The 26,471-nt window shown below is 32.9% G+C and overlaps 1 long non-coding RNA gene across 1 annotated transcript in view; it reads right to left on the bottom strand.

The window, feature by feature from the left end:
• Positions 1-7,210: 7,210 nt before the first annotated feature.
• LOC146397804 (uncharacterized) overlaps positions 7,211-26,471 on the bottom strand; it is a 41,034-nt gene continuing 21,773 nt past the window's right edge. Inside the window, exons 2-4 of the long non-coding RNA XR_014825329.1 lie at positions 26,376-26,456; positions 12,829-12,884; positions 7,211-9,036 (exon numbers count right to left, since the gene is read on the bottom strand). This is a non-coding gene — a long non-coding RNA (uncharacterized LOC146397804). The remainder of the gene's footprint in view (positions 9,037-12,828; positions 12,885-26,375; positions 26,457-26,471) is intronic.

The following is a 26,471-nucleotide window of genomic DNA, read 5'->3' as shown; positions in this document are numbered from 1 at the left end:
AGTCACATTCTCAGGTACTGGGTTAGGACTTCAATGTATGAATCTGGGGTGGAGGGGAGAGAGGGCGATGCAATTCTGCCCATAACAATATATTACCTTATTATCCTGTATTATTCATAGATATATTAGTACTATTTAAACTGTGAGAGAGACTGGGAAGTCTATGTTAATGAAATATATATATGTATTTATATATATATGTTAATGAAATATATATGTTAATGAAATATATATATGTTTATAAATATATATATATATATTTTTGGGGGGTCTTTTTTTGTCTTTTTAGGGCCACACCTGCAGCATATGGAAGTTCCAAGGCTAGGGGTCTAATCAGAGCTGTAGCTGCCGGCCTACACCACAGCCACGGCAACATCATCTGAGCCACATCTGTGACCTACACCACAGCTCACAGCAATGCTGAATCCTTAACCCACTGAGCGAGGCCAGGGATGGAGCCTGCAACCTCGTGGTTCCTAGTCGGATTCATTTCTGCTGTGCCAAAATGAGAACTCCATGAAATGTATTTTTAAAATTATAGAACAATTCAGAAGTCACCAATAAATTCTATAGCAGAGCAATAATATTTTAGCATGTTAGATTTTTTTTTGTCCTGGTCTGTGAAGCAGGTATCCGTGCCTTTGGCACTGAAAAACTGTCCCAAAGACTTAGCGGTATATTCTTAACAGCAACAACTCAGATACTGGTTTTTCGCAATTTGTTGGTATAAGATGGACTAGATTCAAACATTGCTGTGGCTGTGGCTGGCAGCTGCACCTCCAATTCGACCCCTAGCCATATGCCACATGTGAGGCCCTAAAAAAAATAAAAATAAAAAAGATTTCTTTCCACATAGGCAACATAGATTATCTAGAAATAAAAATAATCAGCTAAATGTTTCACAATAACTATTGTTTCTTTATTTAAACCACAAAAGCTTTCTGGGATGTTTTCAAATGACATGTATGAAAGCCATGATTATAAGCATTCAAAGTTAAAATTAGATTCACCATACAAAAGCATTACCAGTTTTGTTAAATGCCCCTTGTGACACACCTGCAAAGTCAATGTAACAACACTTTCAGGACTTTTGTAAAGTTTCCTCCTAAGATCTCTAATTATCATAAATAACTGTTTTTATAAACTGGGAGACAGAAGGGGTGAAATGACTTATTCATATGCACATGGTAGGAGAACAAACTGATTCACAGCTCACTTTTCTTCTTTTACATTTTATTTCATGACACCAAATAAGCTATTAAATAACTATCCTGATATATATCTTCAAATTTTTGCTTTGAAATGACACTGGCATTATTAAATGGTAGAAATGTACAAAATGAACAGTCATGTCTGTTTAAAATCAAAGCTTACTTATATAGAATTTCTGAGGTTCAGCCAAATTTTACACTAAATTTGCTGAAAATAACATCCATTTTTAAAATTTTATTTCAATAGAATGACCCAAAACTATGCAGGTGTAAGAGAGTTGATATTTTTATAATGATAAGGTGTATAATAAAATATTTATGTATATTTACTTTATGACTATGGCTGTTATAAGCCTTTACTTCATATGAGATGAGTTAAAAACGAAATGTTCACGAAGGACTCTCCTTAATGATACTCCCCATATAGTTTCAGAGCTTGTGGCTACTATATTATTAAAACAAAAACAAAACACTTAAATCCCTGCAGCTAACTGTAGCATTCAGAACCTTTGTTTTCATATGAAAAGGCATATCTGAGTACAGACAATAATCTTTTCAAGTTTTATGGTTGCTGTAAGCATTTGCTTCTATTGAGGATCAACTGCCTTGAGCTGCAAGGAAATCACAACCTTCAATCCTCCTGCTAAAAAGAAAATCTAAATGGCAGAAGAGAATATTGTAGTTCCTAAGATAATTTGTGAATACCTTAAATGCTTGAAAATTCCCTGAATAGGACAACATATGAATATGTCAGAAAGAGAAATATAATCAAAGAAAGAAAACCGACTACCAAACACAAATCAAAATGGAAAGTAATAGAGATTAGTATTTATGTAAATGAGAATAATGATAATCTTATTTTCAAATTTAATAATATCTTCAATATGATCTAGCTTTTACAATATCAGATTTAAGGACATTCTAATAAAAAATTCATATAATAAAGTTTTACTGATCTAGCATTAAATGAGAGTTTAGCGCTTTCTACATTATTTTTTTTAATTCTGTATATATACCACACAATAACCTATCTTATACACATGCATCAATGCATAAACAATGTCTAGATAATTACCATTAAAACACTAATGACAATAATGTAACAAAGTTTTATATTTTCATTTTTGTAAATTAATCATTGTTTTATCACATTGATGTTTCTACAAAAAATAAGATAAAAAACTATTATATGATGACTTCTAAATATAAGTCTCTGACTCTGATATATTTCTAAACTTTAGACTCATAAACTCTTGTTAGATGGATATTTATGTTGATAACTGTAATGGCCATTTCAAACTTAACATTGTAAAACAAAACACTTGACTTCTACCATCAAACTTGTTTCTGGTACATATCCCCCATCCTAGAAAGGGGCAACTTCAATCTTCTTGTCTTTCTGTACAAATATCTTGCAGTCATTCTTTACTCCTCTTTTTGGCAAATACCCCAAATTCAAACTTTGACAAAATCTTGTCTACTTTAAATCTGAAATACATCCAAAATCACTGGTTTTTCCCTCCCATACTGCTGGCACCTTAATATAAGCCACCAGTACCTCTTGTTTCCTAACTGCTTTCCACATTCCTACTCTTGTTTTTTCATGATCCGCAGCCAACAATGCAGGCTAAGATAATCTATTAAAATGTAGGTCAATTTTTGGCATTCTCTGTTTAAAATCATCTAAAATGTTATGTTTATCAGCATAAAATTCCAAATCCTAATCATAGTACTGCAGAGCCTACTGATAGCCATTTTTGCCCATTCTGTTTCTTCACTAATAGAATTCTGATTTTACTTGAAGTGATACCGTGATCATCTTCAAAACTTCATTTCCTAGCATGCCTTACAGAGAGAGGTAAAATAGAGGCCTAAAAGATGTAAGAAGAAATTTTTATGGTAGTTTCAGGAATGTTCCTACAATGGTAGCAGATTCAGCTGGCACTCCTATCTTTTCTTTAGTCTCTCCTCATTTTGGTGCTCTGGAATGTATGTCAAACTTGGCAGCTATCTTATAAAGGAAGATACCATGTTCTACAGATGGTGTAGAAGATAGCATGCCTGTGAGTATTTGATGAAAAACTGGATCCATCAAAACAGTCCTGGACCTCTTACTATGTAATACATCTTTAAAAATTATGTACTTAAAAATGAACTAAGTTGCTATTTGAGTTTTCTGTTACAAGTGGCTGAACTTACTCCCTGATGGATACATACAGTCTTCAAAGCCCTAGCTTTATTATCATCCCCTAGTTCCCTGGGTAATATATGCCTCTATTAGATTTCTAGGGCTTTGGTAACAAAGTATCACACATTGGGTGGCTTAAAACAACAGAAATTTGGAAGTTCCCTTGTGGTTAAGAATTTGGCATTGTCACTGCAGTGGTTTGGATTGATGGCTGTGGCACGGGTTTAATCTCTGGCCCAAGAACTTCCACATGCCACAGGCAAGGCTGAAAAAAATAAAGCAGTGGAAACTTACTGCTTCACAGTTATAGAATCTAGGTTCTACAGTGTCATGCTTCCTCTGAGACTCGGTATAGAATCCTTCCTTGCCACTTACCAGCTTCTGGTATACCTAGCAATCTTTTACATTCCTTGACTTGCAGCCACATCACTCCAATCTCTGTTCTATCATCACATAGCAATATTCAAACTGTCTTCTCTCTGTGAATGTCTATCTCTATGTCCAGATTTCTTTTTGTAATGATACCAGTCATACTGGATTAGGAATCATCTTACTGATCTCATCTTAATTGACTGTCTGTTAAAATCCCATTTCCAAATAGCTTCACTTCAGATTCTGGGTCTGAGGAGTTCAACATATCTCTTGGGAGTTATAATTCTGTACAGAACAGTGGCCTGGCAGTGTTTAATCTGATCTTCATACTGATGCAGCATGATGTCATTCTTTGTTGAATATCCTACATGTGCATTTGCCTTAGAGCCTATAGAAGCTTGAATGGTGGCCACACCAAAAGACAATGACTGTGTTTTAAATTCTTAAAATCTGTACGTGTGACTTTATTTGGAAAATGGGTCTTTGCAGATGTAATGAAATTAAGGGTCTCTAGGTGAGATAATTCTTGATTATATAAGTGGGCCCTGATGCCAACAAAAATGTCTTTATAAAAGACACAGGAGGAAAGAGAGGAGGCAATGTGAAGACCAAAGGAGGAAATTGGAGTTGTGCAGTCATAAGCCAAGGCATGCCTGGTGCCACCGTTAACTGGAAGGAACAAAAGATTCTCCACTTAGTGCCTCCAGATGAAGTGTGGCCCTGATGACAACTTTATCTCTGTCTCTGGCCTCTAATACTATGAGATAACAAATTCCTGTTGTTATAAGTCATCCTCAGAAAACTAATACAGATCCTATGTATTAGCTTTTCCCTTTTCCAAGAATGAAATTTTCTTATATATGTGCTACATGTTTTGCTGCCTAAGTACATGTAGGTGTCAGAGGAGTGTTTCTTTTTTTTTTTTTGTTTTCGTCACCTGACACATCATATATCGCTTTGTTATTTTGTGTCATCATCCCTTACTAAAATAAAAGATTCATAAGAACTGAGACTTCATTATCATCAGCTGTTAGAAGATGTCTATATCAGAGTAAACACACAATAAATATTCGATTTATCTCATATTAGGAACTGATAAGTATTAATTAAACTAATGAATAAAACTGAAAACAAATCAACCTATACATTTTGTGCTTTTAATTAGTCTTATTTTAATCATGAGAAAACACAAGTCATGAGTTTCATAATTATATTTCAATGTATCCTTTATGATGTAATGGAACAGTATCAGCAATAATATGCAATGGATAGGGAGATAAGAACACTTTACAATTAACTTATAATTTATTTTTATCTTTTAGCTTTCCAAGCAGCAGTTTCTTCAATTCATTCTTTAGAACAATTCATTGCTTGAATTTAGGTAAATGTATTTTTTTAAATATAGAGTATATATATTTTTATACATGAAGTAAGCTATTTTTGTGAAACAAATCAGCTGTTTATGTTCCTACTTAAATAGCTATACAAAAATAAATTTGCTCATAGCATACCATGTGGCTCACAATATATATGTAACTTTTCATTTGCTGTCCTCACTGATTTGCCAGCTTGGTCCTGACACTGGTAATGACTGTTGAGACATGTTGGCAAAATATTGATATGAAGAGGAAGAATACAGAGCAAAGAGAATTGTCAGCCAAGAAGCTTTTGGAAATCCTAGAAATAGGACATTATTAGAATAGTCTTTTGAGAAAATAATATGAATAAATCTTGTAGAGTATGCACGTGAATCTTTGGCAAGTATATAATATAATAAAGAGGAAATACATATGCTAAGGTGATGGATTCTTAAAAAAATTAAATATCTTGAAAGGACTTTGGCAAATATCCTTATATATACCTAAAATAATTAATAATAACATTGTCTTTGTCTTTTATTCTATTTTATGCATCAGATTTATTTAAGAAGGCTTAAAATTAAATCAGGGGAATTGATATTACATTAGCTTATCAAAATTTTGTGGAATGTAGGAAATAATTTAAGTAGCAAAGGAAAGAACCTATAATATTTCCCTCTACTTCTAGTAATATGTAAACTGTTTTACTAGAAATGTGTTATTTCATCCCCAAATTGTATATAAACAATTAAAATTACTTTTTGACAATATAGCCATTTTCCAGGATATTCTCAGAGACTCTTAAAAAAATAAAGGTTTGTTTTCTTTGAAATGTCCATGTATGAGTCCTAAAAAAACCTTCTTTTCAAGAAATCATTTTTAAAAAATGTTTTGTAAACTTGCATGTATGTGTGTGTGGCCTCTGAGTCTCTGCATGCTCTGGGGGATTTGGGGAACAGTGACTATTTTTTCATGTGTTAAAAATATTTTAAGAATGATTTAAATATCAAAAATTCTCTCATGATCTTAAAATACACCTTACTATATCTTTACCAGTCCAAGAAAAATATTTATGGATAAAACTTACCTTCCAAAAACACAAGGTTATATGAACTATGAGAAAATCAATATTAATGCAATAACCTGTCATGCAGGAAGAAAATTTGCTAAAGAAAAACATTTATAGTTGGAAACTTATATTCTAGTATGCATTAATTAGAATTGAAGAACTGGTATATAAAAGTCTTCATAGAAGAATTTCAATATATCATTAAAACTCTTTATGTGGAGATAGATAAGCAGAGGGGCAAAACATACATAAATACATCCATACATTGAATACCTTTTTCTCATTCTCATTCTTCCAAAATAGAAAGTAGAATAATTTAGAGTGAATTAGTACATACCATCAGGGACAACACTAAAGGCACAAGTGTTTTCATGTCTGCTGTATAGGAGCCAGAGCTATTCAGTTTTGTTCCAAGCCTCTTTCATAAAAACAACCCAAGAGACTGCTTTCTTATACCACTTGGGGGTACCCCTGATGATACATATTAATTTATATTGGCAGGAAGTTTTGGAAGTCAGCCATCTGCCAGCTTTCCAAGTACAAATTGTACAGCTACAGATGTTACAGCAAAAGGTAGGTACAGAAAAGTAGAAACCATAAGAAATAAATGTGAATTACTATTCATTTCTTAGAGTTAGTATGGAAAGAGTTAAGGGTTGACAAAGTGTTCAAATTGGAAGCCTAATGTTAAGGCCTACTTGAGCAAATTAGCCTAGGTATTAATAAAATTATTTTTATGCTTGTGCAGATATATATGTTTAAAATTTGGATATGCAAAATAACTGGTAATTAAAAATAAGTCTATTCAAAAATAGGACAGCTGAAGGGCCTTTGCTTGTTCAAGAATTCTCAATCAGTCTGTATCAGGCATATAAAACCATTAATATATTTTTAGTTTCATTGGCAAGAACCCATAAACTATCACGACCAGTCAATGGTTTAGAGTTAAAACATTTAAAATATGAATTTAAGTAAGGAAAGAAAGGAAAAAAAATGATATCTATGACCTGAATTGCTCATACAAAATATCATTTTAATAGAGTTTTTAAAAGCATTTATTGAATCTTAACATCCCAAATTTGAAAGATAATTAATCTATTTCAACTATTCATACCTCCTCATAACCCAGTTTAAGCCAGTTCCCATAAGAAATATTAATTCTCATTATTATTGAAAATTGCATATCTTTAAATTAACCCATTGAGCCGCTAATTATACTTTCTACCTCTGGAAAATCTTGTTAACTTCACTAGAAGACAGAGGAAAACATAACGGTGCATTATGATTTCATATTTTTTATGCATTGAAATTGTGGTTATATTTGTAATTTCTATTTGTGGTTTAAATATTATTTTAATGTCATTGAATAATAATGATAAAATAATAGATACATGTTTTAACAAATACACAGGAAAGAATGATAGCTTTCAGTAATCACCCTGGGAAGATGTAACTCCACGAATACCCTTGTCAATTATAGACACTATATTTCAATATATGGATTTTGTTTATTTTTTAATTGATTTAAAGTTCTGACTGTACCAGTTATTTTTCTTTTGAGAGTTAATCTGATTTTTGAGAATGAAAATGAAATAGTTGAATAAATTTATGATGAAAATAAATAATGCAAAGTAACAAGTGTATACTCTTGGATATAACAGTATTAAAGACAGTAGAAATGAAGTTTAATCCTATGACTATAAATAAAAATGATATTTCTAAAAAATTTAAATAAAATTTCAGGTTCAGGGTCTTCTGAAAAATAGGATAGCTTATAATCAATTTTGTGTTTTGTTCTTAAAGCTGAATTTAAAAATATGAAATGACCTATTGCATGTAAAATAGATTGTATTTATCTGAATACTGTCAGGTTGCAAAAAATGCTATAGTCTATAAGAAAAGAAGAAAAGTGAAATTTTCTTGTAATATTTTCCTCCAGTGAAAACCAGTGTTAATGACTATGTGTATACACACACACAGTATCTATATCTATATAATTTGTAATAGAGAAAAACAAAGAAAAGAGATAAATTTTTAACAAGAAGTAAATATATTCATATTTTGAACAAGATGGAATAATGGGAACCAGATTTACTATTTTGACTTAAACTATCTAGATGTCATCTGAAAAGCTGTTTTCAGATATTAGACAATAAGCAGCACAAAAGTGAGTCTCTGACAGAAAATAAAAAAGTAAGTTTTGTCATTATATGATCTTACTGACTACCTGAAGGCAGTTTTAAGTGAGAAGATGGAAAACTCATTGAGAAGTTGGAAAACTCAAACAGAACTTTTTCACAATAATAATTAATTGCAAAATAAGGCAGGAAATCAAGAAGGAAATAAAAAGCTAGAAGATTTTATTCTAATATTTAAAATGTTCTTAATTATACAATCAACATCAGTATATAACACACATACAATTAAATTATACAATCAACAACAGTATATGACACACATTTTTTTCCCAAGTGGAGATGGAATATATGCTAGGATATGACAGATATCATGAACCAGGTTGAGGTACTTGGACTTATCCTTAAGCAAAGTGGCAACAGTGAAGTCCCCCTATTTTTACTTACATGCAGGTAATGGAAGATCATTCACACAAAATAAATTTCTTCAAATTCTATAATTTATATGCATCAAATGAAACATCAAGTTCATCACATGATCTGATAGTCATACAAGAAAGCCCACATGTGTAACTCTTTGAACAGCTTAAAAAAAAATGAATAACTCTGCTAGTTCTACATCAAAATATTAAAAAAAAAATAATTCTGAAACAAGGTGAAACACCTCCTGTCTTCATGCTTTATAATAACAATATGCCAAGTCCTAAGAATAAAAGGATAGTAGGAGTGGTTATATTAGGCTAAGAATTATCAACTGTTATCAAAATTCTGTTATAGGAGAGCTGTAAAAATACAGAATAAAAAGGCTTTCTTTTTTAACTCAGGATTTTAAGAACTATGGTTTATCTCTATTTCCAACTCTTTCCTCAGATGCTAACTATAATCTTCTAAAGTTTTGATGGAGGTTCTTTAAATATTTCTATCTCTGATATTCCATGTCAATAATTTTTGACTAATAGATTATATCCGCTTTTCTAAGATGCAGGTTTATTCTTTCAGAACTGGTATGATTACAAGCATCTGTATTTTTATTTTTTTTATTTAATTTATTTGTTTATTTTTTTTTTTTGGTCTTTTTGCTATTTCTTGGGCCGCTCCTGCGGTATATGGAGGTTCCCAGGCTAGGGGTTGAATGGGAGCTATAGCCGCCGGCCTACGCCAGAGCCCCAGCAACGTGGGATCCCAGCCGCGTCTGCAACCTACACCACAGCTCACGGCAATGCTGGATCATCAACCCACTGAGCAAGGGCAGGGATCGAACCCGCAACCTCATGGTTCCTAGTCGGATTCATTAACCACTGCGCCATGACGGGAACTCCCAGCATCTGTATTTTTAGCAGTGCCTCAAGAATGTTAAGGAGGGCATATAAAAAGGTAGGAATTTACATCAGTATTATTTTAATATTATTTCATATTTAATTTATTATATTCACAAATATTATACTACAGTTTTTGTTTTTGTTTGTTTGTTTGTTTGACAGGACTGGGAAAGTATTGAGCCATTGCAATAGTTAACCATTCCTAAACTCATAATTGTAATCATTGTTAGACACAGAGCAATAATATCTCATGATATTTTCCTAACTTCAAATTTTCTAGCTTACTGCATTTTCTTTTTTTTTTTTTTAAGAATAACTGCATTTTGCTCATTTCAGTGCTTCTATTTAACAAGTTGGAAAAACTTAGACTTTTGTATTCTAGTCTTCTGAAGAACTTTGAACCTAACCTACTTCAATAATAACCAGCTGACTGGGGTCTGTCTAGAAGACCTACTTGGTATGAGTGAAGCACAGCACAAGATAGCAGCTTAATTTGTATGTAAGAGGCAATATAAGAAGTGTAACACTCACAGTGAAAGCAGAAAACAGCAAGCCAACAGTTCAGGACTAGTCATTCAAATGGACTCAAGGTCACTTCTTTTTGTCTATGTTTCTTACAGAGAGTTACTTAGAGGTGGGAAATGGAAGAAATGAATTTTTCATGAAATATAGTGCCTGAGGAAAAAGAAGAAAACTGTCTTTTCTGCTGTGTAGACCTAGAGCAAAGCAAAGGCTGATGGACTACAAAATGTGCTAGGCAAAGCTTGACTCTTTCTTCTATCATATAGTTGGGTGAATGGAGCATGGCAGTGACTAATAATGTATCAATTTCCCTCAGGTATAAACCTGGATGATAAAGGAATATAAGAAGAAACTTCTTATATTTATGCCTAGGAAATGATTCAGAATCCTCTGTATCAAGAGCAACATCTAGAACTCTGTTTATATCATATAGCAGCTGACATTGCTTTTTAACACCCAGGGAAATATCTACCCATATTTATGTTTAATGTTTGAGAAAAATTTTAATATTATCATTGCATCTATAATATAGATAATTCAATTTGAATTCATAATTATAAGGGATATTTTAAAGTATATCAGTAAATATATTCTTCCTTAATGCTAATAGTTCTCTAAGCAGTTTATACAGATCTCACTGTGAAACCCTCAATCTCATGTGGGGAGAATAAAGAGAAATGGATTTATAAAAAAGAAAGAGTAGTTCCCACTGTAACACAGAGGGTTAAGGATCCAGCATTGTCTTGCGATGGCATACGTCACAGTTGTGACTCGAATTTGATCCCTGGCCTTGGAACTTCTATATGCTGAGGGTGCAGCCAAAAAAGGAAAGAAAAAAAAAAAAAAGAAAAAAGAAAAAAGAAAGGAGGGAGAGAAGAAAACTAACTTTACAATAGAATATCTATGAATATCTATGATTACATATTGGCAACAAATTAGAAAATAATTGTGTATAGGTGCTACAAGTGGATAAATAGTATTTTAAACCTCCCAAGAGACAGACTGTTAAAATATCTATCTGAAATAAATATATATTTTAGGTGTTATATAAGTAAATGTAAATTTGTTCCAATGAGTTACTCTTGGTGGCTTAATCTACATGAGCCTCACTCATATCTACCCATTTAACATCATTTATTCCTCTTGAATCCAAAGGCAAATGAAACTGACTTCTGTGAGAATTGCTGGATTTTCTCTAATATTAAATTATTTCTTATTTTAATTTTTTTTTCCTTTTCTCTCTGTCCTTTCCTTCCACTTTCTTGCTTTCCTTCCATTTCACTTTCTTAGTCTTTTTTTTTTTTTGGCCTGTTTTCTTTCCTGCCTTCTTTATTTTATATCCCTTATTTTAATTACATGCAACACATACTGGATGAGATTTCATATTTTCCAGCTAGAAGTCTTATTAGGATTATTATTAAAAGTTTTGTCATTATCATCTGCATTAACAAGTTAAAAAGAGGCAAAATGATTAAAAATGCCTAAATAGTGGCAGATAATTAAATAGATAAATGAAATTAACTGAGAAACAGTTTGAAGTTATAAGCAAGTAAATTAAATAGCCCCCATTTTTAAATAATTGCTATTGGTTTTAGTACTTAAAAAGATGATGAGCTGGTAAATTCTGCAACCTTATGGAATACAACAGTAGTTCAGATGGGGCAGAGCTCTTTAAACCTTACTTGAAGAAATTACCTTAATTAAGGATATAAATATAGGTTCTATTCAGGTAAATTTGACACTTTATCTTACTATGGAAACAATCAGCAACTATCATGAATCAGAAGTAGTGAAAAATGATATAATTTGGAAAAAACGAAAATACTAATTTATCATAATTAAAACATGACCATGATATTAGAGTACCAGTTACTCTCAGCCTTATTCCAGCCGGCAATGCAAAGGTACAGAACTTCTGTTTCTACTACAGTATCTGAGCCATAACTTCTCCAGAAATTTTTAGAGAAATATATTCAATTTGTTTAATTCTAAAGCATGAAATCTGAAGGAAATTACTTCAGTCTTAAAACATAATTTACTTTGAATAGACAGAGGTGTTAAAATTCCCTGAATTCATGATATTGAAAGTGAGAAACTAATTTTGGCCATTTCCACATTTAAAAAATCATCAATATTCAAGTCCCCACTTTCCATTTTGTATAATATAGATGTCTCACACATTCTAGCTGCTAGTTGATAGATCTATAGGGAGCATACTTGCGAAAAATAAAAATTGCAGTGTGCCGATAAAATTACAATTCTTCTAAGTGGAAAAAAAAATAAATGATGCATATAGCACTCCTCTCCACCCTCATGAATGCTAAAAATCTATCTGTTGAGAATATGGAGCATCTGACATAGGTTAAATTAATGATTTGGTGGTTTTCTTTCATCCACCACTAGGCTGTTCTTTAATAGATATATTCTTAGCAGTTATTAAGTAGGTATTAAGATTCTCTAAAGAACTCCATTCAGAGTTTTTATAAGTTAGACATACCTTGTTTGCTTTCCTATAATTCTTAAAAAAATGAGTATATGGTTTATCATATATATAGTACTTTTATCAAGGTAAAATTTTATGATTTTTAAAGAACTGATTACATTACCAAATATATTGGCAGAAGACAGCTTTATTATCTCCAGAAGTCTATTACCTAGAAGAGTAAAAGGAGCTTGCTTCATACTTCTCTCTCAGATCTGGTGAGAGCACCTGGAACATAGTAGGGACATCCATTTATAGAGTACAAGAATACAGTGGTGCTATACCTGTTCATTTGTTTTCCTTTGTACCTTCCACACTGAATAAGAACACAACTGTTTAGAATATTTCATTGTGTGAGTTCATGGAATGGAACCTCTCATTCTCTTGTGTGTCTTTATTGCTGAGAGACCTAGGTTACTGCCTACAATTTGTTTTTGTACTGAATAAAGCTGCAGAAACCCAATCCAACAGTTTTTGGCAAGGAAGCTCTCTTTCATCACGTACCTCCCTCCCTTGGGACCTGGAGAGTCTTCTATCCTTGGAAGGCTCAGGCAGTTGCAACTCTTTACACCTACTGGGTCCCTTGAGATATATTATTTTCCCAAATTTCAACAGAAAAGTTGGATTGACATTTTCTCACATTATTTTTTCGCACTTCTTCCAACTCTCAAGGAAACAAAAACCACCTGATAGCAACACCAGTGCTACTACTGCTTCAGTTATTAACTCTTTACTATAATTAACATAACTTTAACTTATCATCTTATTCTTATCCTTCTATTAAAATGTTTCTTTTGGATTCACCTGAGTCTTTCTTTGATGACAATTCTCAGCATAGTACATGTCTTAATGATTCCAGATATGTCAGCATAAAAATTATTCCGTTTCTATACTTAAACTTTCAAAATTTACAGTTTTACCATGAAAGTAATAATGTTTCTCACAATTATCAGTAATAATAATTTATTACATATGTATTGCTAAGTATTACAACTCTAACTTATTTAGAGTCTCATTTTTTCTACCTCTCATGCTACAGCAGCAGGAAAAGAGAAAAATTTACTAATAGGTAGCATTTCCTTAGTTAATAGTTAAAGTATAGTTGAAAGTCTTTTTAAAATCACAGCATTATATGAATTTGTCTGCTGAAATATATAGCTTTCACAATCCCTACACTAGGAACTGACAAACATTTTCTGCAAAAGGCCAGATAGTAAATATTTTAGGCTTGCAGGCCATACCATTTTTGTCACAACAACAACTCTGCCTTTAGAGTGTGAAAGCTGCCACAGAGAAGATAGATAAACAAATGAGCATGGATGTTTATTTTATTTCTGGACACTTGTATTAGTTTGCTAGTGCCATAATAAAATGCCACATACAGGGTGACATAAATACCAGAAAGTTATTTCCTCACAGTTCTGAAGACTTGAAGTCCAAAATCAAGGTTTTGGCAGTTTAGTTTCCTCTGGTCTCTTTCCCTAGCTTGCAGACAACTATTTTATCCCTGTGCCCTCACATGGTGTTTCCTCTCTCTGCACACAATCTTGGTGTCTCTCTGTGTGTACAAATTTTCTCTTCTTTTAAGGACACCAGCCAAATTGGATTAGGGCGCAACCTGAGGGGCTCATTTTAACCTGATTACTTCTTTAAAGGCTCTATATCCAAACACAATCACATCCTGAATTTGGAGGAATACAGTTCAGCTCATAACAATATTGAAAGTTGAATATCATCAAATTTTTAAGTGCCCTGAAAGATTCTTCTTCTTCTTCTTTTTTTTTTTTTTGTCTTGTCTTTTTAGGGTCACACCCACAGCATGTGGAGGGCCCCAGGCTAGGGGTCTAATCAGAGCTGTAGCTGCCAGTCTATGCCACAGCCACACCAGATCTGAGCCTCATCTGTGACCTATACCACACCTCATGGCAATGCCAGATCCTTAACCCACTGAACAAGGCCAGGGATTGAACCCGCCACCTCATGGTTCCTAGTTGGATTGGTTTCTGCTGCGCCATGATGGGAACTCTGATTCTTCTTCTTTTTAATGATTCTTAAATATTTGAAATTGTAAAAAATCTTTCTTACCTATCAGGGCCTACAAAAATAAGCAGTAGGACAGATTTCACACATAAGCCTTAGTTTGCCAAGAAACTGCATCCTAAGAAACCATGTCTTCGCTTAAATGTTTTACTTACATCTGAATACCATTAAGTCAACTTACATATAACATCAAAAATGTATATAATTTGGGTTAGAGCTGCAGAAAATTGGCAAAGGAGGTAACATTTGAGAAAAACCCTAAAATAAAAAAATTTTCAGGAGTTCCCACCGTGGAACAGTAGGTTAAGAATCCAACTGCAGTGGCTTAGGTTGCTGTGGAGGTGTAGGTTCAATTCCCTGCCCAGCTCTGTGTGTTAAAGGATCCAGCATTGCCACAGTTGCAACATGGTTTGCAGCTACAGCTCAGATTCAACCCCTGGTCCAGGAATATCCATATGTTGTAGGTGCAGCATTAAAAACACTAAAAACAAACAAACACATAAACAAACAAAAAACTCCAGTATATCATGACAGACTATGCATAAACTTGGGTCTCTTTCCACCTCAATTCACACTAAAATTTCATGGGAAATATAAAAACTAAAATGTGATTAAAGCAGTACTGAAAATTCAAAAGGAGCTTCATGATTACTCCTAGAGAGTAAATAATTTCTGGAAGATTCTATGCAAATGACTGAGAACGCACAACTCCATGCCAGGGAAAAACCTCCAAAATGTAACTTTCCTAGCAGAATACCAGAATGTCAATGAAATCAAAAATAGCAGAGTCTGGAGAATGGAATGGATCACAATAGTTAACTGAGGAATTAAGGACAGATTAAGTGAATAAATTAGCTAGAACTCCTCTGATTTACTTCTTTATTTACTTTTTGTGTGTCAACAGTGATGTCCTGTTGTGGGTCATACACAGTCTAGATGTGATATATGGAGGTTCAGGCTAGGGGTAGAATCAAAGCTGTAGCCTATGCCACAGCCACAGCAACTCAGGATCAGAGCCACATCTGTGATCTACACCACAACTCACAGCAACACCAGATCCCCAACCCAATGAGTGAGGCCAGGGATCGAACCTACAACCTCATGGTTCCTAGTTGGACTTGTTAACCACTGTATCATGATGGGAACTTCTAGGAAAATATTTTTAAAATTATACAAAGTAACCACAATTACAGTAAATAGGAATAATTTAAATTCCTCAATTAAAACATAGGGGTTGAGATTTTGTTGGAAGAATAAATCTGCCATTCATCTAACAATCAAAAATCAATCTGATGAAAAAGGTAAAGCAAGTCTGAAAATAAGAGATATTAAAAGATTAAAAAGGCATACTAGGCAAATTCATTTTAAAAGACAGGCATAACAATATTGCTAGGCGAGATAGATATCAAGGGCACAAAATTTACATGAGATAAAAGAAATTTTAAATGTTGAAACTCTAGATTTCCAAACATTATTGTTTTTTTTTCATAAATCCTTCCTTAATCTTATCTACATAAACTAACCTATGATAAGATGGCATTTTAAAGTTTTTTTTTTTTTGTTTTGTCAAAGTCTATTAGTCATAGTTATTTTTGTTTTTTCTATTCATTGCTGTTATTGGATGTGTAAAATTGATACTGTTAATGTTCTTGATTGGTTATACCCCTTAGCAATCTAAGATTTTCCTCTTTGTCCTTCCAAATTTAAATATGTTCACTATGAAGTGGTTCCTATTAAGAAAAGGCAGCTAGTAAAATTCAAGTCACTTTACATATCCTCCAAATTAGAATATTTCCAAAAGGGAATACCAGTAAATTTACTAATATCCCAAATCTACAGCATAAGTAACAGATAATGAAAACCACAACTTTCACCTCTATATGCATTAGGACATAAACATCAAAGACTAACACATTTGGTTCCATATATGAGGTTCACAGCAAAGCAGAGAGGCCAGTATAGTGTCAAATTAGGACAGTGTGGTTATACTAAAGAACATAAATACCATCACTAAGTCACTTCTAGATGGAGAGGATTCTACTTAGAGAGAAGGAATACTAAGAATAGTTCCAAGACCTCCTGTGTCTGAGCACTAGCTACAACAGAGTTGAAAGGAAAAGACTTGGGAAGTGTCAATGAACAAAAAATAATAGTCTTACAGAAGAACAACTTCTGGATTAGAGGAAAGGGCCATGGACAGGTTTCCAGTGAAGGCTTCTTGATTTAAGGGAAAAAAAAGACACCAAGAAAGTATAGTTCACTTCTGAACTATAAAGAAAAGGAGGAAAACATGAATGGCATACCTTATTTTTAAACTTCATTTCACTTTTAAGTGAGCCTTAAATCTAAGAAACCTAGTAAGCAATCTACCTCATCTTCCACAGATATGGCTGCTCTTGTTATTTTAAAAAAATCCAGCCAAAAAAAGAAATTAATCACCAATAATTTTTATCTGTTACTTTTTACAACACAATAACACAGAAGTTATTTTAAGAAAAAAAAAATTAGATAAACATTGACGAAACACTTCTCCCCAAGTAACAGTCAGAAATGAACCAGTACCATAAATCAAGATTCAAAGGCACAGTATACAGAAGGAAAATCAACAGGAAGAAGGGAAATGAGAATCGACTGGATACAGGATAGAAAAGAATAAAATAATCTTACAAATAAATTACAAGATATTGAAAGGAAAACAGGTAAGAATTTAAAAAGGCTCAGACAATTAAGCCAAAATCTCTGAGGAAGCAAGCATGTACCTCTAGAAGTTGACAGAGGACAGAAAAAGTAGGTCCAAAGAAATCAATGTTTGGAGTAACCAACAAAATCAAACTAAAAACAGTGCAAAAAAACTAATATTTAAAGCAACAATTCCAGAAAAAAAGGAGGAAAAGGAGCAGTGAACTACCATTTAAAAGGCACCCCAATTACCTGGGGTTGAAAATAGCCCAGGTAGTCAATTTTGAAATATATTCTACAAACTATTTGTGTTTTAAGGGGAAAAAAAAAAAATGTCTGTGCCTCCATGGCCAACTTAAAAGTGGAAAATGGTTATAAAATTTTCTTGAGCAATATATAAAGTAAGGCTATCTTGAAGCAACATTTTCAAGAAATTCAAAGATAAAAAGGGTGCACTGAAAATATTTTTATCCATCTTGTTCATCCTTACACTATGAAAGCTAAAGGAAACATTCATTTTCTGGTATACAAACATACAGAGAATATTTTATTTGTGAATGATTCTTAATCAATCTACTAATGGATGGCTCTATACACCTACAAGATTAAGGAAAATACTTTGACAAATGATTGCTGATGATCACTGACTATATTTACTTAATATTTTAGACAAACAAAGGTGGGCAAAATGTAGAAGAATAGCACATAAATGTTATGGGGTTCATCTGAATAGAAATCTCACACCATAGAAAACATGACAGAAAATAGGCAAGAGAATGAGAAAAGTCAAATGGGTATCGATAATCATATCCACAACAGATGGAAGTAAAGGGGTATCATTTACAACTACAAACCAAATGGGAGAAAAAACAGGGACTAAGGATATTATATAAAGTTCTTACCAGAACCTCACTAAATATCTAAAGAAAAACAAAACTGAAACATATGTTTTAAAACAAAATTTAGGAGTTCCCATTGTGGCTCAGTGGTTAACAAATCTGACTAGGAACCATGAGGTTGCGGGTTCAATCCCTGGCCTTGTTCAGTGGGTTAAGGATCTGGCCTTGCCGTGAGCTGTGGTGTAGGTTGCAAATGCTGCTCAGGTCCTGCGTTGCTGTGGCTCTGTCATAGGCTGGTGGCTAAAGCTCTGATTCGACCCCTAGCCTGGGAATCTCCATATGCCACAGGAGCAGCCCAAGAAATGGCAAAAAGACAAAAAATAAAATAAAATTTAGACAGTAAAGAAAACTCAATATTTACTAAGACACATTTTAACGCAAGGTAATATGGATTTAGAATTTTAGATTGTTTAACAAAGCTAAAGCCAATTTATCATGTAAATAAAAGACATGCCTTAAAATATAATTTTAAAGACCAAACTAAAGGGAGATACTTGACACAATTTAATTCATATTAGTGGAAAATTCATAGCTGTAATTAAGCTTATCTGCTAAAGAAAAGGGATAAATATCTAACAGGGTTATTAAGGGATAAAAATAAAGTAGAATGAAATAATAATAAAGGTAGAAATTAGTTACAAACAGGGAAAAATAGACTAATAAACTGTGAAGTTTAATTTTTGAAAAAGCTCAGCAAAACAAAGCACTACTTAAATTAATGCATAAATAAGGAAGCAATCACAATATACTAAATAAAAATGACAAAGAGAAAATGATCATTTAAGTTTAGATAGAGGACATTTAAATATATGAGAGGCTACTTTGTATAATTATAGCCAAAATTTTTAAAAGACTTATAAGAAACTGTTTACTAGGAAAATACTATTTAGAAAAGTTTGATCATAATTAAGATGAAAGGCTTAAGCTAACCAGTTTCAAAAGGGAAGGGGGAAATTGAACAAATCACTCTATCAGAGTTCCTCTACTCTACACACTAAAAAAAACATCAGTGGACTTCTAGCACATCTTCAAAGAACAGATAATCCCAGTGTTGCCTAAATTGATCCAGAACATAGAGAGTGCAAACTGCCAAGTTTTAATCAGGTAAGCATAGCATTCTCAGGCTCCTCTCCAGAGAAAATAAGCAGGATACTGTCACCATGCAGATTGACTTTGTGGGATCCAAAGGAAGCATACCATGCTATGAATCTCCCCCAAGAAGGACCAAGAGAAATGGAGTGGATCCATCCATAGAAAAGTTCTGAGCAACCCCAGAATCTCTAGACTGCTGAGTGGTGAAGATCTGTTTCTCTTGAAGCCTGTCAGTAAATACTGAAGGAGTGAGTGTTTCTTTGAATGCAAGTTAGCAAAGTAAGACTTTAGGAAACAAAAAATCAAGGAACCATGATGCCATCAAAGGAACACAATAATTGTCCTATAACTGACCCCAAAGAAATGGAGATCTACAACTTGCCATCAGTGAAAAATTATCAGGGAACAGCCTATTTGGAAAGATCCAAAGTACCTGTTAAGACCTGGTGGTTTTGTTTGGTCTTGTTTTGTTTTAGATTTGGCAGTTACATCCCTCTTTTAAAAGATGGTGTTCATATTCATATATGGCCAATATAGAAATAAAATCAGTTAAATTTAAAAGTAAATAAATAAGAAGGTTTTTAGGTGTTCAAATTAGCATTATTAAAATGAGATCACCTTGTATCAAGTCCCCACCTGATGTGATTCAACACATTGCCTAGCATCACCTATAAAGTGCTCTGAACAGAAAATGCTTCCCCTAGATCCATTGTCTTTTTAGATTAGACCACTCTAACTTCAGTCTACAGGAAACATAGGAAATAGAGAAAGGTGTTAAATATAGTGTGAGAAAATAATCATACAAATATAGAAATTGCCCCATTTTTCGACCAATTAAACCAGCTGCATTTTTTCGTATCAATGTTAGTTTTTAGAAAAGTGAGGTTAATAAAATACAGCAACAAGTGCAATGAGTGAACCTGCTTGAAAACATATGTATATAATTGATGTTTATATCACAGTGGTAGATTTGGGGACATTTAAGTATGAAATTAATACTAAAATGTTAAGAAATACGTTGTTTTAGATTTAAAAAAGTGAATGGAAAATAATATAATTTTTAAAAATAGATGCATACTTATTGATAAAGTATTAGGATTTTTTCCAATTATGTTCAAACTTCAAATAAATACCAGTACTTACATATCTGATTGCTATACTATTTCTCTTTGTGTATATATATGTATATATATATATATATATGTTAAAAATTCTAGATATAATTCACATATTGTATTAAAACTACATTCTTGGAGTTCCCGTCGTGGCAGAGCAGAAATGAATCCGACTAGGAACAATGAGGTTGCAGGTTCGATCCCTGGCCTCCTCAGTGGGTTAAGGATCTGGCATTACTGTGAGCTGTGGTGTAGGCTGCAGATGTGGCTCAGATCTGGTGTTGCTATGGCTCTGACATAGGCCAGCAGTTATAGCTATGATTAGACCCCTAGCCTGGAAACCTCCGTATGCCACTGGTGCAGCCCTAAAGAAAAAACAAAAACAAAAAAAACAAAGAGACAAAAAAAAATTATTTTCTTTATGTTATTCTGAATCTTTAAAATTTATCATAAAACTATTTTTAAGGAAATCCTGACAGTCTAGTAAGTCATGACAGTTCCATGAAGCATCATTTAGTTTACTGTGATAAAATTAGCATTAATCATAAACAGGTGATTGATTTTGTATTAATTAAAACAGGTTTCATAGAAAAGATGATGTCAAAGTAGAATCTGAATAGTTGTATAAAGTTTCCCATTCAATGGAACCATTTCCTGTTCCAAGAATCAACAGATGCAGAGAATGTACAGATACATAAAGAACAAAAAAGTAAGGTTAATCCATTGTATTGTCTAACCAAATAATAGTAAATAGCTTGTACAAAATTATTATTGCCTTTTCTTTTCACTCTTGTTCTATTGATTTTTATTACAGACCTTATTAGCTGCTTTTAAAAATAAAAAAATGCAATTATTAAATCATATATTCCTTTTGTTTGTTTGTTTATTAGGGCCACACCCACAGCATATGGAACTTACCAGGCAAGGGGTCTAATCAGAGCTACAGCTGCTGGCCTTTACCACAGCCTCCGGCTACACCAGATACGAGACAAGTCTGTGACCTACACCACAGCTCATGGCAATGCTGGATCCTTAACCCACTGAGCAAGGCCAGGGATTGAACCCTCAACCTCACGGTTCTTAGTTGGATTCATTTCTGCTGCACCATGATGGGAACTCCCATATATTCTTTCTTTAAAGAGTGAATGGACTAACTTCTTTTAAAAAAGAGAATCAAGAATATTAATCAGGCTGCTTATTAGAAGTATATTTAAAATTAAAACAATTTTCTAAAAAGCTTGGGAATTGTTTGGACTAAGTGTTTGTATTCCCCAAAAATTTATATGAGAAAGCCCTAACATCCCCCCACCCCCCAACTCTGATGGCATTTGGATATAGGGGCTTTAGGAGATAATCAGTTAGTTTAGATAATAAAGGTAGAGTCTTCATGATGAGATTAGTGGCTTTATAAGAAGAGAAAAAGAGAGAGATGTCTTTCTCTCTGCCTTAAAGTACCTAGAAAAGCCAAGTTAGGACATAGTGAAAAGTCAGTCTGTCTGTAGGCTAGTGAGACAGCTCTCCCCAGAAACCAAATCAGTCAGCCTCCAGAACTATGAGATATTTCTGTTGTTTAACCCACTCAGTTGACGGTATTTTATTATGGCAGCCTGAGCTAAGTAATACAGAAATCAAGAACTGGCAAAATAAATACTAGACAAGATGAAATTTACAACTGATATTACAAAAAGGACAAAAAGTGATGTTAGATAAATGATAAATGGTAAATATACTAACAGCATCAAACTCTACAGCAAAAACTAATACATAAAAATACATTTTTTAGAAATGCAAGGAAAATTTTGTATGAATGAAATTATGACAAGGAGCAAAATTTATCTCTTTAATAATAAGAAATGCCTAGTAGACAGTGAAGTTATAGAATAAACTAAGTTCAGCTAGATACATACAGGACTTTTCTTTAAAGAATTAAGGGATGCACCCTTTGTTTTCAATACCCATGGGATAAACAATCACTGAACCTTGCCACAAATAAATCTTAAAAATTCAAAGAAACAGAAATTTATGTCTTGAACTTTTAGAACATATAATAAATTAATAACTGATATTATAAATAACTGAAAGACTGATAAATTTGATACCTGGTTCTTTGAAGAAGTAAAAAAGAAAGAAAAAGTAAAGATTAGAAACAACTCAGCAGCTTGCTCAAGGGAAAAAGAGACAATATCCAGATTAGTTAACTAGAGAAGGAATAAAAATATGCAAATTAGTAAAGATTCAAATAGCAGAAGAATGCCATATACAACTCTTTGGTTATATTTATTCTTGTGTAACAAATTAACCCAAAAATTACTGCCTCAAAAGAACATTTATTATCTTACAGTGTCAGTGCCTCATGAATATGTTCCCTGGCTCAGGGTCTTTCACAAGGTGGCAGTGAAGGCTTCAGCTAGGGCTGCAGTTATATCACAGTTTCAAATGAGCATGGCTTGCTTCCATGCTCAAACACTTATTAGTATACAGATCCTCCTAGGTTTGAATGAGGGCCCTAGTTCCTTCCTCAGTTTCTTACCCCTAGGGACTCTACCTGGGGCAGCTCACAACACAGAAGCTTGCTTCATTTGAATGAGCAAACAATAATACACAGAAAGAGAGAGGAGAGGAAGGAGACTGATCACACAGTCTTTTCATAACCTAATATCCAAAGTGACAACCAGTCACTTTTGTCTTATTCTACTGTTTAAAAGCAAGGCATCAAGTTCTTTTCACATGTAAGGGGAGATGATTATACAAGAACACAAATACCAGGAGGTAGGTATCATTAGGAGTCATTTGTACAAGGTGCCTACCACAGGTGACAAATTCAAAATTGAATTTCAGAAATGTGTTATTTCCTAATGAAATGAAAGCTTTCAAAACATATACAAGGAGAAATAGGAAACTTAGAATGATTAATACAGAAAACATTTCAAATGCCATTAAATGAATATTATTGGACCACTGTTTCATGGTTAATTTCTTTTAAATTAAGAGGCCAATAGTTCTATTACTTAAATTATCTAGGTAAAGAAATTAGAAAGAACACTACACTTCCCTAATTGTATATAATAGAGTTAGAGAGGCTGATTACACAATTCCATTTTATTTCCTTTATTATCTCTGCTACTCTTGATGATTATTTTTCTTAGACATTTGTTCAGTTGCTTCTTTTCTTCCCATTCCAGTGTAAAGTAAGATCCATAAAATAAGATCCATAATGTTTGAAACTTTTCTTTGTGTTCACTACTATATCCCCAATAGCTAGAATAAGTGCCTGGAATATAATATATTTTTAATAATTGACTATATTATTAATTTTAAAAATTGAAAGATGTATTTATATTACTGTTAAAATCACGTTTGTCAGAGATAGATATATGAATCAATTATCTATTTTTGTTTGTAGTAGACATCTTTGGGAAAAGAAGAAAAATAGCATAATTAAATGGGGAGTAATAATCTTCATAGCAGTAAGTCATTAAACTTTTATAATATTGTATTTCTCTAAACATTACATAAATAATAACTGGAAAAAGAGGTAAAAAGATGAATATCTTACCAAATGCTATTCAAGACAATAGATAAGGAGTACTAAAACGTAGACTTTTCTGTGAAGGAAAAGTCAAGGAACATGAAACTATATTATTATTATCATCATAGCTAAATATACGCTTCTTTTCAGAAAGATCACAATAAAGTAGAGAAACATTTTTGGGCTTCTAATAAGGAGTTTTTATTTCAGCAATCAAGAACATTATCATATAACATATTTTAAGTAAAAATTTACTGGTTATGTGTTAAAACTTCCAGATAAATGAGTATTTTAAAACACTAAGGCTAATTTACTGTATTATACAGGACCAAAGAGAAATACTTTAAAATACATCATCTATTTTAGTGCTCCAAAATTACTTCATACAATTTTTTATAATGAAAAATAAGTGTACCTACATTTTATTCATCTTTCCTCTAGGATTCCCCTAGCCACTCATATTCTACCAACAAAACCATTACAGTAGGCAAAATTTTGAAATGGCTCCAAAGATTCTTATCTCTTGATATATATAACTTGTATTATTCTCTCCTTCTGAATGTGGTCAGAACTGAAGGAATTTTACACATACAATTAAAATTTCAAATGAGTTGACTTTGAGTTATTCAAAAGAGATTATTCTGGGTAGAACTGATTAAATCAGGTGAGCCCTTAAAAGGAACTAAATCCTGAGGAAAGATGTTTGAAATGTGAGAGAGCCTAAGAAAGGTATCATGTGGCAAGATCTGAGTGTGATCTCTAGGTTTTAGAGAGGTTCCCTGTTCACTATTAAGAAATGGAAGTGTCAATTATTTAACTGCATGGAAATAAATTTCTTCCAACAACATGAAGGAGCTTAGAAGTGGGTTTTCCTCTAGTCAAAACTCTAGTTGTGGACATATTCAGCCACCACCTTGTCAGATCCGAAACAAAGGACCCAGCTAAAATGTGCTGGACTCCTGACCCCATGGCAAATCTCGGATAATAAATCCCACATGTATTTTGTGTTTATCTCAGGTTATGGATATATTTGAGCTAAACCAGTTTTCTATAATTTTCACTCTAGTTATGGTAAGATTCCAACAGCTACCATAGGTTTTTGTCTGTTTGCTTTTTTTTGTTTGTTTGTTTGTTTGTTTGTTTTTAGGGCTGTTTCCTAGCTAGGGGTCTAATCAAGCTGTAGCTACCAGCCTACACCACAGCCACAGCAGCATCAGATCCAAGCCGTGTCTGCGACGTACATTGCAGCTCAGGGCAATGCTGGATCCTTAACACACTGAGCAAGGCCAGGGATTGAACCTGCAACCTCATGGTTCCTAGTCAGCTTTGTTTCCGCTGTGCCACAATGGGAACTCCCAACAGCTATCCTAGTAAACAATTCCTCATCGGCCTAATAAAAAATTTTACTGTTTCTTCTGGTGAATTTGCAGAAAAGAGTATTTCATAAACATTATTGTTTCAAATATTAACTGAGTTAGTAAATAGAAAAATTATGTTGATATTTCCTGTGAAACTTCCATTCAGTGTATTTTATGGTTTAGTTTTATCAATTCTAAGAAAAATACTGAATCACACAAGGTAACAAGCAAATGAAATGGGGGATATATTTTTAGTATAAATAATAAATAATAAAATAGTATTAAAGAACAGATATATCTCAAGAGAATAATTGAAGTAATCACAATGATATTTATATGCTCTATCATCTGCTTACTTTATTCTTGACAAGTTATTAGAGAGTTTCAACATTAAGTCATAAATACTTAAAAAGATAATACCCAAGAACTAAGGTTACTAGGAGATGTTGTCCTTACTAAGAATACAATTATTTTAGGCCTTATTTATTATTCCCCCTTGGCAACTATACACATAAGTTTATAGTCATATAAATTAAAAACATGAAATAAAATTCCTGATATATAATTAATGACGATTATATATAAAACCAATGAAAAATGGTATCTCGGACCTTTCAAGACAAAAATATTATAATGCTTTAAAAGCTAGAACTGCCAAAGTTCAGAAATTAGTCACATACAGTAATTTTACCTACTCAACAAAAGCCTTTAGTAATTTTATTATCATGAAGTCATAAAATTTTATCTAGTATTATTAGTTTTATGCCTTATGTCTAAATACCTACAAATGTGATATGATACTAGAATGGATCATATTTATATAACTTACTAACCCTTCAAGGTGAATAACAAACTGTCAACGAAAAGTTCAGTAAAACTGAATAGAACATACAAAGACATATATGCTATGCTGTTTCATATCTGGAGGAGGGCCCAGCCAGTAGGCTGAGCATGGTAGTTAGGCAGTAACTCAATATGCCATGGAGGGGATAAAAGAAAGCAGTTACCATTGGGAGTTCTAAAGATGGCACAGTATGGTGTTTGAAGCTCATGGGCAGGCAGCAGGAAGTTAGCAAACAGAATGTTTTCTGAGAAAAAAAAAA

Source organism: Sus scrofa, chromosome 13 (genome assembly GCF_054392235.1).
Source record: "Sus scrofa isolate SSC_HxYL_T2T_F1_AM1 chromosome 13, Sscrofa_HxYL_maternal_Yorkshire_Landrace_v2.0, whole genome shotgun sequence".
NCBI lineage: Eukaryota > Metazoa > Chordata > Mammalia > Artiodactyla > Suidae > Sus > Sus scrofa.
The sequence above is the reverse complement of the archived record's forward strand: the minus strand, read 5'-3'. Positions and strand labels throughout refer to the sequence as shown.